Here is a 16,102-nt window from a genome sequence, read left to right as displayed (position 1 = left end):
CGTGAGTATGTGTCCTGACTTTAGGGACAATTAAAAGGCCAGCACCAGAGGACCTCAGGGTCCGCGAGGGTTCGTATGGTAAAAGCAGATCTGAGAGATAAGAAGGCCCAAGACCATTAAGACATTTAAAAACCAGTAAAAGAACTTTAAAATGTCATGGTCCGTGGTCCTGTGTCTGTGGAATGCGTGATGCTCGGGTAGCCACACCCCCGGGCTGGGCCATCACCAGCACACCTGCTCTCCATCCCGGTGATTACACGGAGATCCACTTAATCCGGCGCTGACGGATGCTCCACGCCAGTCCGTAGTCATCCCCACAGTGGTAACCAGACTTCCACGAAAAGTGTGCATTGTCTTCTGCTTGGAACTTTGTTTAACCTGCCTACTTCTGTCCAGGTTTCTACTCGGCGTCTGCTACCTGCCTGTCCTCCGGCTCAACTGGATCTCGCGGTGCTCACCTGGCCCACTCGCCATTCCACGGACTTCCTGCCCCCACGGACTGCCACACTTCCCTCCCGAGCTCCCACGGTTCCATTCTATCGTAAGCCCCTACTCTAACTCAGTCCTGATATGTTCTCCCCGCTTCCTGGCTCCCTAGTAATCATCTCCCCTTTCTATTGCAGCCCCCCGCCGTCCCGATCCCGGCTTCCTCGTGTCATTGTTTCCCCGGATTTTTAGTTTCTGTTTTGCTCTCTACTTTCCCCGGGTCGCCTTTCGTTGTTTTAATAAAGTGTCTTTTTGTTAGCTCGGAGTCTGCGCCTGGATCCTTTCGTGCCCGCGCACCACGGCGCATGACATAAAATCGATCCTGACACACACAGGGAGCCAATGCAGTGATTCTAAAACCGGTGTAATGTGGGCCCGCCCTCTGGTCTTCGTCAGCACACGAGCTGCCGAGTTTTGCAAAAGTTGTAAAGTTGAAATATTCTTCTTAGGAAGACCAGAGAGCAGGGCATTACAGTAATCAATGCGACTGGTAATAAAAGCATGCATCAGCATCTCCGTGTTGGCCCGAGAGAGAATAGGGCGGACTCTGGCTATATTTTACAGCCAGAGTCGTGTTTGAGAATTATACCACGGAGTCAGGTACTTCTGATTTGAGGTCTTAGTTTTCACAGGAGTTACAGTATCCAGAGACGTACGTAGTGAGGAGGTAAAATTATTAACAAGATGATTAACCTCTGTTGGGGTAGCGTTCAGATAGCTGTTCTGCTCTGTGTTGGTACAGGGCATTGAAGATGATAACAGTGGGTGGATTATATTCTTAAACTTAGTTACAGCACTTTCAGAAAGACATCTACTGTGATAAAGTCTACTCCCCACTGCTGTGTAATCAATTATTGTAAATGTAAATGTTATCAGGAAATGATCAGACAGGGGAGGGTTTTCAGGAAACACTTTTTTTTCACGACTAGCACTTGTCTCCTTGTGTACGACCGACAAACATTACTGGACATAAAAGACGGTCTTTCTTATAACTTTCCGGAGTTCAAGTTTTGCAACACGGACCCTCCGTTTGCAGACCCCCCATTCATCTCACCTGAGACGCCTTCGTTCTCTGGCCCTGGAGGCCGCAAACGCCGACGCAGAGGGAGAAGATCTGGCGTTCTGGTCCGACTGAGACGGCGCACTAACAGACCACCGTTACCCAGTTTATTACTGGCTAATGTGCAGTCTCTGGAGAACAAGCTATGCGAGCTTCGGGCACGGATCTCATTCCAGCGAGAGATGCGGGACTGCTGCGTGATCTGCCTCACAGAAACCTGGCTATCGGACAAGGTACCAGACTCCGCAATACAACTACCGGGGTTCTCCGTCCATCGCGCGGACAGGTCACAGGATCTTACTGGGAAAAGCAGAGGCGGTGGTGTGTGTTTCATGATCAACAACAGCTGGTGTGATTATGCGAACGTGCACCCGGTCAAATCCTTCTGCTCACCGGACCTGGAGTACCTGATGATTAAGTGCCGGCCATTCTGGCTACCGAGGGAATTTACAGCAGTGATTATTACGGCTGTTTACATTCCCCCACAAGCCGACACTGACCGAGCACTCAGGGAACTGTACAGCGCGATCAGCAGCGAGGAAACCGCACACCCAGAGGCAGCGTTTATCACAAGAGACTTTAATAAGGGAAACCTGAAGAAAGTCTCACCCAAACTCCACCAACACATCCATTTCAACACACGTGGAAACCGGCTACTCGACCACTGTTACACCTCTTTCCGGGATGCGTACAAAGCCCTCCCCCGCGCCCCATTCGGCCAATCAGATCACCGCTCCATCCTGCTCCTGCCCGCCTACAGGCAGAAGCTGAGACAGGAAGCTCCAACCCGGAGGGCGGTGCACTGTTGGACGGACCAATCGGAGTCTACGCTGCGGGACTGTTTTGATCACGCGGACTGGGAAATGTTTCACGTGGCTGCTAGGGACATTGATGAGTACACAGACTCAGTCTGCGGATTTATCAGGAAATGCGTGGAAGATGTTGTCCCATCCAGAACAGTTAAATCCTTCCCAAATCAAAAACCCTGGATTAACGGAGATGTTCGCGCGGCACGGAGCACCGCCTTTGCCTCCGCGAACACATCGGACTACAAACACGCACATTACCAACTCTGGAAGACGATCAAAGCAGCCAAACGTGAGTACAGGGACAGGGTGGAGCAACAGTTTGACAACCCTCGGAGTATGTGGCAGGGACTAAACACGATCACAGACTTTAGAGGGAAAACCAGCACACCGCAGACCACGGCCTCTCTGTGTGAGGATCTAAACGTATTCTACGCTAGATTCGACACAGCGAACACCACGAGACCGGACAGTGTGCGCACCGCGGATGACGTCAGTGTGCACACTGTGTCTGAGGAGGATGTGCGGAAGTGCTTCAGGAAGGTGAACGCACGCAAAGCTACTGGTCCGGACGGGATTCCCGGCCGCGTCCTCAGGTCATGCGCGGCTCAGCTGGCTGGAGTGTTCACGCACATCTTCAACCTTTCCCTCTCTCTGTCTGTAGTCCCAGCATGCTTCAAAATGGCCACCATCGTCCCTGTACCCAAATCCTCCACCATCTCCTCATTGAACGACTGGCGACCTGTAGCCCTGACCCCCATCGTAAGCAAATGCTTCGAGAAGCTGGTCAGGGACTTCATCTGCTCTGCACTACCCGACTCACTGGACCCTCTACAGTTCGCATACCGCCACAACAGGACCACTGATGATGCCATAGCCCTGACACTACACACTGCCCTGTCACACCTGGAGAAGAGAGACACGTATGTGAGAATGCTGTTTGTAGATTACAGCTCAGCATTCAATACCATCGTTCCCTCGAAGCTGGACAGGAAACTGCAGGATCTAGGACTGAGCAGCTCCCTCTGCAGCTGGATCTTTAGCTTCCTGTCTGACAGACGCCAAGTGGTCAGACTGGGCAGCATCACTTCATCCCCCATCACACTGAACACTGGTGCTCCACAGGGGTGTGTACTGAGCCCTCTCCTGTACTCACTCTACACCTACGACTGCACAGCCACTAACAGCTCCAACATCATTGTGAAGTTTGCGGACGACACTACAGTGGTGGGTCTTATCACCAACGGTGATGAGACGGCTTACAGGGAGGAGGTCAGCGCCCTGACCCACTGGTGTCAAGACAACCATCTCACCCTCAACGTCGCAAAGACAAAGGAGTTGATAGTGGACTTCCGGAGGTGCAGAGAAGTACACACCCCCATCACCATCAGCGGCGCTGCTGTGGAGAGAGTGAGCAGCTTCCGCTTCCTTGGTGTACATCTGGCTGAGGCTCTTACGTGGTCAGTACACACAAACAAAACAGTGAAGAAGGCCCAGCAGCGCCTCTTCTTTCTCAGGAGACTGAAAAGATTTGGCATGAGCCCCCGCATCCTCAGGACCTTCTATCACTGTGCCATTGAGAGCATCCTCACTGGATGCATCACCACCTGGTACGGCAACAGCACCGCCTACAACCGCAAAGCTCTCCAGCGAGTAGTGCGGTGCTCTGAACGGATAATTGGAGGTGAGCTTCCCTCCCTCCAGGACATCTACAGGAAGCACTGCCTGAGGAAAGCGGGGAGGATCATCAAGGACTCCAGTCACCCCAGCCATAAACTGTTCAGACTGCTTCCATCAGGAAGGAGGTTCTGCAGCATCCGGTCCCGAACCAGCAGACTGAGAGACAGCTTCTTCCACCAGGCCATCAGACTGCTGAACACGTCATAGACACCTCAGCTTCACTACTGGAACTTTAACATTATGCACTCCACACTGTACAGTAATGCCACTGTTTTGCACATGTCTCAACTCTGTATATTTTTATATATTTTATTTATTGTTGACTCTATTTAATTTGTAAAATATGTGTACACACACACACACACACACACGTAGAAAAACATTTAGTATACACATCCAGAATTTTTTTTTTTTGCATATACTATTATATTGTACATATATTTATTAGTTTCAGATTTAGCCATTCGTATATTTTGCTTGTTTACATTATTGTATTTTGCACAACTCTGTTGCTTGTGAAGCTCGCACACAAGAATTTCACTCGCATGTGCTTTACCAATGTACCTGCACATGTGATGTGACAATAAAAGTGATTTCATTTGATTTGATTTGTTAAATGTTCAGTTTCTATGCCATATGTTAAAACAAGATCTAGAGTGTGATTAAAGTGGTGGGTGGGTTCTTTTACATTTTGAGAGAAGCCAGTTGAGTCTAATAACAGATTAAATGCCATGTTGAGGCTGTCATTTTTAGCATCTACATGGATGTTAAAATCACCCACAATAATTATTTTATTTGAGCTGAGAACTAAATCAGATAAAAAGTCTGAGAAATCAGACAGAAACTCTGTGTAAGGCCCAGGTGGATGATAGATGATAACAGGTAAAACTGGTTTCTGAGTTTTTTCTTCTAGTGTACACTTTTTGTGAGCGAATGCAAACTGTAGCTTCAGGTTTCTGTTGTTAGCTGTAGAGACGAGACCCTGTGTTGTCTTCTGCTTCAAGGTTTGATGTGTTGTGTTTTCAGATATTCTCTTCTGTATACGTTGGTTGTGTTGTGTGCTTATTTGAGTTATTGTTGTCTTCCTGTCAGATTAAAGCAGTTGGGCCCTCTCATCTGACAGCACCTTGTTGATCGTATGGCCCATATAACCGCAGCCCACTGAATATTTTCACGTTCTCTGGACATTCTCTGTAAGCCCCAGAGATGGTTGTGCAGGAAAATCCCTGTAGAAATACCAGCTCATCTGGGACCATCAACCATACCATGTTCATAGGCACTTAAATCAAATATTTTCCTTATTCTGATGCTCAATTTGAGGCTTTACAATACAACCCTGAAATATCAGCAGGCCAGTGCATGGGTCTGATTTCCAAGTGCTAAATCACCAGTTAGTGGATTCCCTTCTTTTCTGAAACTGTTTACAATACTCTGTCCTCCTAATTCCTGCTGACAGGGGTCATTGCCATACTGATTCCCACCTACCGTTGCTACACAAAGCCCCGCCTTTAAGCCTAATGGGGTGCAGATGGAGCTCCAACACTCACACAATAACATCCACATTGCTTCATTGTGAACATGTCAGAGGCAAGAAGAGAAAATGAGAACGACAATTGGGAGGCGGCAGAGAGCGAAACAAAATCAAAGAAGATGAGCAAGGAAAGGGGGAAATAAGGGAGTGGGGGCACATGTGGAAATAGGCGTGAAGTGAAGAAGAAAGAGTGAGGGCGGGAGAAAAAAAGATGTATGAAGAGAAATGGAGAAAAAGAGGGAAAAGGAGCAGACTGTGGACATGGTAATTGATGGATCCAGACAGCCTGGGTCTGAGGAGAGGCTACTCCACGGAGAAGCCCTACAATGTCCTTTGATTCATATTTGATACACCAGCTTCTGAGACCTCTGTCTCATCAACATCATCAATACTTGCTATAATTTCAAAATGTTAAGGACTAAACTTTTAATTAATAAACATCTCACTTAAAAATCCTGATGGGTTGGGTCTGACAGGGTTAGCAGAGGTGTCAACTAGAAAACAGCGAGCTGACGAGGGCTTTCTCTGTGGGGCTTGAGAGAGATGGGGGGGGCTGTTTACTGCATCGACAGTACCTGCATTTGGTATGTATACTAGTACTATAGTATATATATAGTATATACCCTGATGCTCTCTATCCCTCAGCCCATCTAGTCTGACTGAGACACATAAACATGCATTAACTTCATTGCTCTCCTTCCCTCTGCCACCTCCAAAGAGTGTCCAGTTTACATTTGTCGTATGGCGTGTTAAACATTTCAAAATACATACACAAGCAAATACTCCTGTGAGGTGGGAAAGGCTGAGTTTTCACGCATTGACTTTTTCTGTAGCGTTTTTCAGGCCAAGCCATGAAATGAGATGTTGTGTGGTGCAAAACTGTCTCCATGTCTGTCACTGTGTTACAGAGCCTGCATCTTAATCCAGCCACACACTTTTGTGTTTTTACATCCAAATTGTCATGCGGCGGCTGTGTGAAGGCAAGAGAGGACCCAAATGCACGGCTCTAGACACACGGGGATGAACTCAAAGGCCGGTCTTTATTAACAGGAACATAAGAAGTCATATAAAACTATACTGGGAGCAACTAAAAGCTGAGGCGCTGGGAAGACACGGAAAATGCACACAACCTAGAGGGACGACGCAACACAGAACAAAGGGACACTCTGACATAAATACACAGAAGGTAACGAGGGAAGTGGGAACACACGGGGAACACAGCTGAAGACAATTACTCATGGCCGAGCAGGGAGGACACGAAACTGACGATACTGACACCAAGATGTGGACCTTAAACACAACACAGTACACAGAGATGAGCACGGAGAGAGAGAGGCAGAGAGAGAGGCAGAGAAGAAGGATGAATACGAGGGGATGAGGAGAACACAGAACACATAGGATGGGAACACGGTACCAGAGCAAACACCACAATAAAAACATGGACACAGGGGGAATCCAAATACCAAACCAAACAATCCAATGGACATAAGAAACAAAATACAAAACTACAGAAAAACTAAGAACACTGGGTCAAAATGACCCAGGACCATGACAGTACCCCCCCCTCAAGGGCTGGCTCCAGACAGCCCAAACACAGGAAAACAAAAACCAAACAGAAAACGACCCAGGGCGGGCGGCGGGGGCCTAGGACGGAGGGCTCGGAACAAAAAACAAAAACGAACAACAGAAAACACAGGAGCACAAGACCAAAGGTCAAAGAAAGTTCAGGGGGCCGACCCAGAGACCACAGGCACAAGAGTTCACGGGTCACACGGTCGGGGGGCCGACCAGGTGGGTGGCACAGGTGACAGAGCTGGTCCGGAGGCCGGCCGTGCGGAAGGCAGCCGCGAAGGCGAAGGGGGGGACGACGACGGAGCAGTTCAGGGGGCCGACCGCGCGGAAGGCAGCGGCGGCGGCGAAGGAGACGACGGAGCAGTTCAGGGGGCCGACCGCGCGGAAGGCAGCGGCGGCCCTCCAGTCTCAGGCGTGCTGGCCATGGCCTGGTGGGCACAGGACCAGTCGAGGCAGGACCAGACGAGGCAGGACCAGACGGTGGCGATGCGGGGGCCGGACCAGGCGAAGCACAGGCCGAGGCTGGACCAGACGAGGACGAAGACTCGGAGGCTGGACCAGACGAGGACGAAGACTCGGAGGCCGGACCAGACGAGGACGAAGACTCGGAGGCCGGACCAGACGAGGTTGCAGAGGCTGAGGCTGGACCAGGCGTAGCAGAGGCAGAGGCTGGACCAGGCGTAGCAGAGGCAGAGGGCTGAACAGGCTCCTCGGGCCCTCCAGCTGACGTGGCAGGTGGCTGAACGGGCTCCTCGGGCCCTCCAGCTGACGTGGCAGGTGGCTGAACGGGCTCCTCGGGCCCTCCAGCGGAGACAGGTGGCTGAACGGGCTCCTCGGGCCCTCCAGCGGAGACAGGTGGCTGAACGGGCTCCTCGGACCCTCCAGCGGAGACAGGAGGCTGAACGGGCCCCTCGGACCCTCCAACGGAGACGAGGAGGTGCTGGCTGGGCTCACTGGAACCCCCAGCGGACGAGGTAGATGGCGGCACGGGAGCCGCGGAGTGCTGGATGAGCTCATCCGAGCTTCCAGCAGGAGCCGATGTAGAGCCAGAGAGAATTGGGACCCCGGGCTCAACGTTAAGCTGGCTAGAAAACTGCACTGCTACGGGGAACTGGGCCAAAGGTTCAGGTGCGAGCTGAGCTGCTGGACACACGGGGACCTGAGCTGCTAACGGTGGAGAAGTAAATGACTGCACAGGGGACTGAACTGATGTCTGTAGTAACGGTGGTGGTGAGAGTGGAGTAGGTGGTGGAGTTAATGACTTCACAGGGGAATGAACTAGAGGTAGTGACGGTTGTGGTGCTGGTGGTTGAGTGGGTGACTGTGCTAAAGGAGGCTGCACTGGGGACACTGGAGACTGCACTGGGGAAAGCAGAGCTGCAGGAGACTGCGCTAGAGACTGCAGTGATGGTTGTAGTGGAGGTGTGACGGGTGGAGGAGTGGCTGAAGTGGCTGCGGGTCGGGCGGCTAATGGCTCAGCTACAGAGTGTATTAATGGCAGGGTTATGGGTTGAATGACTGACTGAGGGGCATCCTGTGCAGCTGAGTGCAATGATGGGTGTGGGAGTGGATGTAGGACAGGTGGCAGTGTCAGTTCCCCTGGGCCTACAACGCAGTTGAAAGGTGCAGGCACCTGCTGGACACCAGTCGCTCCCACCTGAGGAGTAGCTACAGGTGCAGAGACTGGCTGGGTCCTGGCGGGCCCCACCTCAGCGGTTGGCACAGATTTCGGCAGGGACTGGGCGGCTGCTGTCCCCACCCGAGGAGCCGATACGGGTGCAGGGACCAGCAGAGCCTCAGTTGACCCGGAAACCGGAACAGGGACCAGCTGGGCGCCAGCCCCCCTCACCTGGGGAATTGAGACAGGTGCAGGTGAGTGCTGGGCCGCAGTTATCCCTAGAACACAAGGGGCCTGGGAGGCGGGCCTAGAAAGAACAGTCTGCAAGAGATCGATTCCCTGCCCTGAGTGAGCAGATGAGGAACAGCGCTCTGACTTCGTAGCGTTAAGTGTACTAAAGCTGTAGCTTACAGGCACTAATGCATCACCTTCAGTGTGTACAGACTCTAGAGAAATGTGATCAGCTGATGCACCAACAGTCTTAGAGCTTCTTTCTTCGGAGCTAACCGTACTTATACTGACAGAGGAGGGGTTAATAGCCGATGTAAACATAGGTCTGTGCACCGGAGAGGCAGATGAAACAAAGTCTTTTACCACCGGATCGCCGGAAGCAGTAAACCTAGGGTAAACAGTGGTGGGTGTAGAGCCCCCTGACTCAAGAACATTTGAATCAGTACATACGTCAGAATGGACAATCCCCGGGGGTGATGGCTCAGAAGCAACGAGCTGGGGTCGAGCTATCACAGGAACATTTACAGTCTTGGATTTTACTGTTTTACCATCTAAGGGGGCAGGTAGTAAAGCCCCAGGGGTGAGCTTAACTGCAAAACAATCATCCTCAGCAGACACACAGGTAAAGGGCACAGAAACAGGTGTCTCTAACTCAGGAAATGCTGACTTCGAGTTTTTAGACCTAGGAAACACTAGCGAAGGATGATCTTTCTCGAATATGAGTCCAAACGTAGGAGAAACTGTCTCTGAGTTGACCCTCCGGGCAGTACAATGGTTCATAAGAAGTTCGGGTTCAGATTCAACGTTTACAGACCGTGAGCCTTTAGCGTCTACGGCAAGAGTCACAGAGTTTGCATTCCTGCATTCAGAGTAGTGAGAACTAGCCTCAGAGTGAACAGAGAAAGTGTCTTTGTCACTCACCCCAGCCGGCTGCCCAGTAGTCCCGGAATCCGACTGAGGAGAGGACCGGCGACGGCGTCTCCTCCTTAATGAGGGAACGGAGGTGACGGGGAAAACCGGTGATGATGCGGGGGTGACGGTCTCCTCTTCATCATCCGACCACATCGCTGCCAGGAGAGCAGCGGGAGAGCGACGGTCAGAGCTGAGAGGGGATGGAGAAGGGCTCTGCGGCAGCGGCGCCAAAAAACCCTCTCGTTTTAGCAGCTGCTGTTGCGACACCGAGAGCTCCGTCTGCTGCTGCGGTACCGTCGCGGCGAGCTCAGTTTGCTGCTGCTGCGGCGGCGGCTGATGGGCGGAGATCTCCGTCTGCAGTCGCTGTGGCGTGGAATCCCGGGAACGGACATTGTCTGCCAGCTCACGGGCTTGTAATGCCTCCTTAGCTCGGCTCAATTCGTCGATAAAGCCTTCATAGCAGGTGAGCTGCTGAAGGAAAGGGTTTCCCTCGATTATTGCCTTTATGGCGTTAAGTCCGACGGAAATTGTCCGTGAGTCCGAGGCGTGGGTTATTCGTTGCACCAGACTCTGTACACGGAGAATATCTCCCTCACGGGCGGAGCCTGCTGGGTCCATTTCGTGGTTGCGTCGTTCTGTCATGCGGCGGCTGTGTGAAGGCAAGAGAGGACCCAAATGCACGGCTCTAGACACACGGGGATGAACTCAAAGGCCGGTCTTTATTAACAGGAACATAAGAAGTCATATAAAACTATACTGGGAGCAACTAAAAGCTGAGGCGCTGGGAAGACACGGAAAATGCACACAACCTAGAGGGACGACGCAACACAGAACAAAGGGACACTCTGACATAAATACACAGAAGGTAACGAGGGAAGTGGGAACACACGGGGAACACAGCTGAAGACAATTACTCATGGCCGAGCAGGGAGGACACGAAACTGACGATACTGACACCAAGATGTGGACCTTAAACACAACACAGTACACAGAGATGAGCACGGAGAGAGAGAGGCAGAGAGAGAGGCAGAGAAGAAGGATGAATACGAGGGGATGAGGAGAACACAGAACACATAGGATGGGAACACGGTACCAGAGCAAACACCACAATAAAAACATGGACACAGGGGGAATCCAAATACCAAACCAAACAATCCAATGGACATAAGAAACAAAATACAAAACTACAGAAAAACTAAGAACACTGGGTCAAAATGACCCAGGACCATGACACAAATGGTTTTTGGCTGAGACAAAATTATATAAATTGAATTTTTTATCCTGTATTCAGCACTCCTAAGCATAATCATAAGCTGTTAATATTATTAGTTATATGTTTGCTGCTCTAACAGCAACACTGTAATGACTGTGGCCTTTAATGTGTGCATGATTTACTGCAGCAGGGGCCTGTTGTAGTAACCCATCACTTCCTCACTCACATGATCTGCTGTCATGGGATTAGAGAGAAACCTGATTGGTTCATTTAATGACCTCATTATCGCCGGAGTCAGTCATGTTTCATTAGGGACAGTTGATTAAAATACAATATGGTTAAGACCAAAATATACTTCATGATGATTTAACATCGGCGGTACTGGATTGGTGCACTGAGTGATTTAAAGCCAAACCTGAAGAAGACAAAGACAGATCACTTAGAAACAAATAGAATGATAGTATTTAGAGGGAGCTAGATGGAGCAACTTGAAATGCGAAGGTTAACTGGGAGATCCCCTGACTGATGGCCGCTCACAGATACCAATGGACATTAAAAGTTTGTACATTTTTTGTTGGCACTGTTTTAAAGTTGTTATTGGGCCATCAAGGACCGCAGCAGCTGGAGCGCGTCATGTTCCGGGTGAGCGGCTGCGTTTTTCCATTAGCTCTGGGTTTCCACCTGGTGGAGCCTCATCAGCCTGCCCATTCTCCACACCTGATGGCAATCCAGTTGGCTGTGTTTAAGACTGGCTCTCTCAATGAGTCTTTGCCACAACATCTGCTAACCTCTGTTAGTGCTAGTCCATTCATGTTTTATGAGAAGTCATTGCATTTTTGCTTTGCTAATTTTGCTGTGTCTTATGTCTCTAGTTTTCTCTGGATCATCTATTCACGTTCACAGTTTAGGCTGTTCATCTCTGTTCATTCACAGTCACGTCCTACAGAATGGGTTGAACCACAACCCATTCCCAGAGACCCCTGTGAGCTTCATGCTAGGACCAATTCTGTTTACATTATGCATGCTTCCCTTAGGCAGCATCATTAGAAGCCATAGCATAAATTTTCACTGCTATGCAGATGACACCCAGCTCTATCTGTCCATGAAGCCAGATAACACACACCAATGAGTTAAACTGCAGGAATGTCTTAAAGACATAAAGACCTGGATGGCCGCTAACTTTCTGCTTCTTAATTCAGATCAAACTGAGGTTATTGTACTCGGCCCTGAAAAGCTTAGAAATATGGTATCTAACCAGATTCTTACTCTGGATGGCATTACCTTGGCCTCCAGTAACGCTGTGAGGAACCGTGGAGTCATTTTTGACCAGGACATGTCCTTCAACGCACATATTAAACAAATATGTAAGACTGCTTTCTTCCATTTGTGCAACATCTCTAAGGTTAGAAATATCCTGTCTCAGAGTGACGCTGAAAAACTAGTTCATGCATTTATTACTTCCAGGCTGGACGACTGTAATTCATTATTATCAGGAAGTCCTAAAAACTCCCTGAAAAGCCTTCAGCTAATCCAAAATGCTGCAGCAAGAGTCCTGACAGGGACTAGAAAGAGAGAGCAGATTTCTCCTGTTTTGGCTTCCTGTTAAATCCACAATACTTAAGGTCTTAAATAATCAGGCCCCATCTTATCTTAATGGCCTTGTAGTACCATATCACCCTATTAGAGCACTTCGCTCTCGCTCTGCAGGCCTACTTGTTGTTCCTAGAGTATTCAAAAGTAGAATGGGAGGCAGAGCCTTCAGTTTTCAGGCCCCTCTTCTGTGGAACCAGCTTCCAGTTTGGATTCAGGAGACAGACACTATCTCTACTTTCAAGATTAGGCTTCAAACTTTCCTTTTTGCTAAAGCATATAGTTAGGGCTGGACCAGGTGACCCTGAATCCTCCCTTAGTTATGCTGCAATAGACATAGGCTGCCGGGGGATTCCCATGATGCATCGAGTTTTTCCTTTCCAGTCACCTTTCTCACTCAGTATGTGTTAATAGACCTCTCTGCATTGAATCATATCTGTTATTAACCTCTGTCTCTCTTCCACAGCATGTCTTTATCCTGTCTTCCTTCTCTCACCCCAACCAATCACAGCAGATGGCCCCGCCCCTCCCTGAGCCTGGTTCTGCTGGAGGTTTCTTCCTGTTCAAAGGGAGTTTTTCCTTCCCACTGTCGCCAAAGTCCTTGTTCATAGGGGTCATCTGATTGTTGGGTTTTTCTCTGTATCTCTGAAGCGCCTTGAGGCGACTTTTGTTGTGATTTGGCGCTATATAAATAAAATTGAATTAAATTGCGCTTGTCTCACTCTGCGTCAGACTTTGCCTTGTCGCTACAGCATTCTCCTGCAAGATACAAGCACAAAAAGATTAGCCACAAATTCTGTTGGTTAAAAAATATGCATGTTAGCAAGTATATATGATAGTTGTTGAAAAAAATAGTTTTTCAGCCTCTTGATTGACCCTGATGAAGACCACAAACGCGTTGGTCACTTAATAAAGTTCTTCCCAATTACTTGAAGTGTCGCTGGAGTCTTCATGTCATCAGATCTTTGTCTTCTCCATGCACCTTTGAAATAGGTGAAGTTTTGCCAGTAAAAGTTTCAATCATTTTACAGCCTTTTACTCACTTCTGCTGTTTCCTGGTTCTGGATTTGTTAGTGGGGAAAATTATGCCCCAGGACCCGCAAACAGTTTTCGACATGGAATTTTTTTTATTTATAATAGGATTAATGTGGGTTATTGTTTTAAATGTGGGGTGAGATGTAAATAGTGTCACTGTTTTATAAATATTAATGTGTTATTATGTAACTTTTTTTGGTAGCATCTAGTCCTGAGTTCAGTTTGTGGAATATCCTGTGAGGTTATTTAACCTGCCTGTTCCATTCAGTCCGAGGGCTGCAGGGTGGTGATGTGGAGGGTTTTCAGGATCAAGGTGTGCTTTAATAAATTTCTAAAAAGGTCATCTCGCTTCTTTGGTTCTTAGTTTGGCTCCATGGCCGCTCGACCAAACTGACAGAAGTGTAGCACAAAAGCACCCAACACACCAACTCCTGCTGGCCTTCATTCACCACACGCTTAGTTTTAACATAAAAATAAAACTTAAACGTAGTCTGCCTTTTAAAGCTTTTTGCTTTGCTTTTGGTCCACGTGTTGCTATAACATAACAAGCTGTACTGTATCAGTGATTTAATGTTTCATCTTTCTTCAACCCAAATTTAACATCTAACTTCAGAGGGATGAAAATGTTACAATCTAATTAACCTCCTTCAATTGTATTTATGAGCACACCTGCAAAAGGAGGAACCAGATAATGAATAATCTCAGGTTATAGGGAACTACTAAAGGTAAAGGCATGTTGATTTGCAGTCAATTTGTTTATCCATCTATCTGATGTCACAGGTTGGGCTTTTCTCAGTTGTGTACCTTCTTTGTTTTCTGAATCTTGAGATCCCAAATCTCTGTCGAATTTCTAAGTATGGCAAAAATACAATGGATATCTTTACATTTTATAATGTGGCACTTCCTTTGAAAAGGAAAAATTCAAGCTCTCAGAGATCAGGCTACTGGATATCACAAAGTGTGTAACAGACCCACTAGTGATGGGAACCGAGAACCGGTTCTCGGTTCCTAGTAGTCAAATTCTGCTTATCGGTACTTGCACTACAATCAGCTGATTTCAGTTGTCAGTGGACCAAAGTAGTAAGGCAGTATACAGTGTTAATATAGACATTACTTTTATTTTTATTGCACAAAAGGACAAGCGTAATGGTAAAGTGCCAGCTGCATCCAGTACAGAAACAACTGCACTATGCTGCTAGCACAAGCACCTGCACAGAAAACATGCTAACACTAAGCTACCCAAAAACTCAAAGTGACACTAAAGCTGAGACTGCTGATCCCAGCTCAGCATGGTTGGGGTCTGGGCCAGTCTGCTTGTCTCCATCCCAGAGCACAGTGAACCATCTCCTGGGTCTGGGGACAGATTCTGACTCCGGGGGTGTTGGTGTCTGCACCTGGGGGTATAGAGTGCTAACATAGCACACGAGACTGTCAAAGTAGAACAGGAAACAAGAGACATTAACAAAGACAGGGGGAACATGGAGACCAGAGTGACTGGATATGACACGGGAACACGGGGAAAGCAAAGTAAGACAAACCTAAAGCCTAGGAAGAATATAACACAGGCAGAAAACAATAAAGAGAACCAAAATCATGAATAACAATAATCAAACACAAAACACTGGGTCACAGTGCCCTGACACTGGCTGTCTGGGGCCCGGGTCTCCACCATGTCTGCTTGATGACCTGGGGGGCAGGACCACGGCTCCAATTGTGTTGTCCCATATGGTAAAAGAAATAGGAAAAACTTATAAAAGACTTGCATCAGTTTTAGCTTGCTTCATATAGTGAATTATATCAGGCTTATATGATTTACTCATGAAAGTGGCCAGTTTCTCATTACTTTCATATATTGTTTTAGGAAGTTTCATTTATATAATTTTTCAATGGATCTTATATCTGTTTTCACTCTTGTATGCTTTTCATACAAGTTTCACACAAGACAGATGCAAACTTTATAAGATTTTTTTATATCTTTTCCATATGGGCTTTTGTTTTGTTTATTTTCAGCAGGTGATGAAGCAGATTTTAGCGTCTCTCTCTTTATCCCTCTTGTTCTGCCTTTTATAACTTAAATCGGATATTACAGTTGTAAGCTGCCCTAGAGCTCCCTCTAGTGGCTGCTTTGTAATATGGGTTCGGTTACTTTGGGAAAGGAAAAAATGAGAACGTGAAGAAGAAATAAAAGATGGCGGAAAGTGATACCGTAATGTTATCGTTCTAAGCTGATACGGACCTTAAAATGTTGTTGCCTTGGACAAGATATGTCTGTAAGTATGAATGTCGATAAAATAACTATTATCTTTTGTTTTGTGTAAAAATGGCACAATAATTTGTACATTTGAAAGTTTTATCTTGTTAGCTTGCA

The sequence above is a fragment of the Copadichromis virginalis genome, linkage group LG2, assembly GCF_057382275.1.
Source record: "Copadichromis virginalis isolate Kocher_CV1m ecotype Utaka linkage group LG2, C_Virginalis_male_GT1.1, whole genome shotgun sequence".
In the NCBI taxonomy this organism is placed as follows: domain Eukaryota; kingdom Metazoa; phylum Chordata; class Actinopteri; order Cichliformes; family Cichlidae; genus Copadichromis; species Copadichromis virginalis.
The sequence above is the reverse complement of the archived record's forward strand: the minus strand, read 5'-3'. Positions refer to the sequence as shown.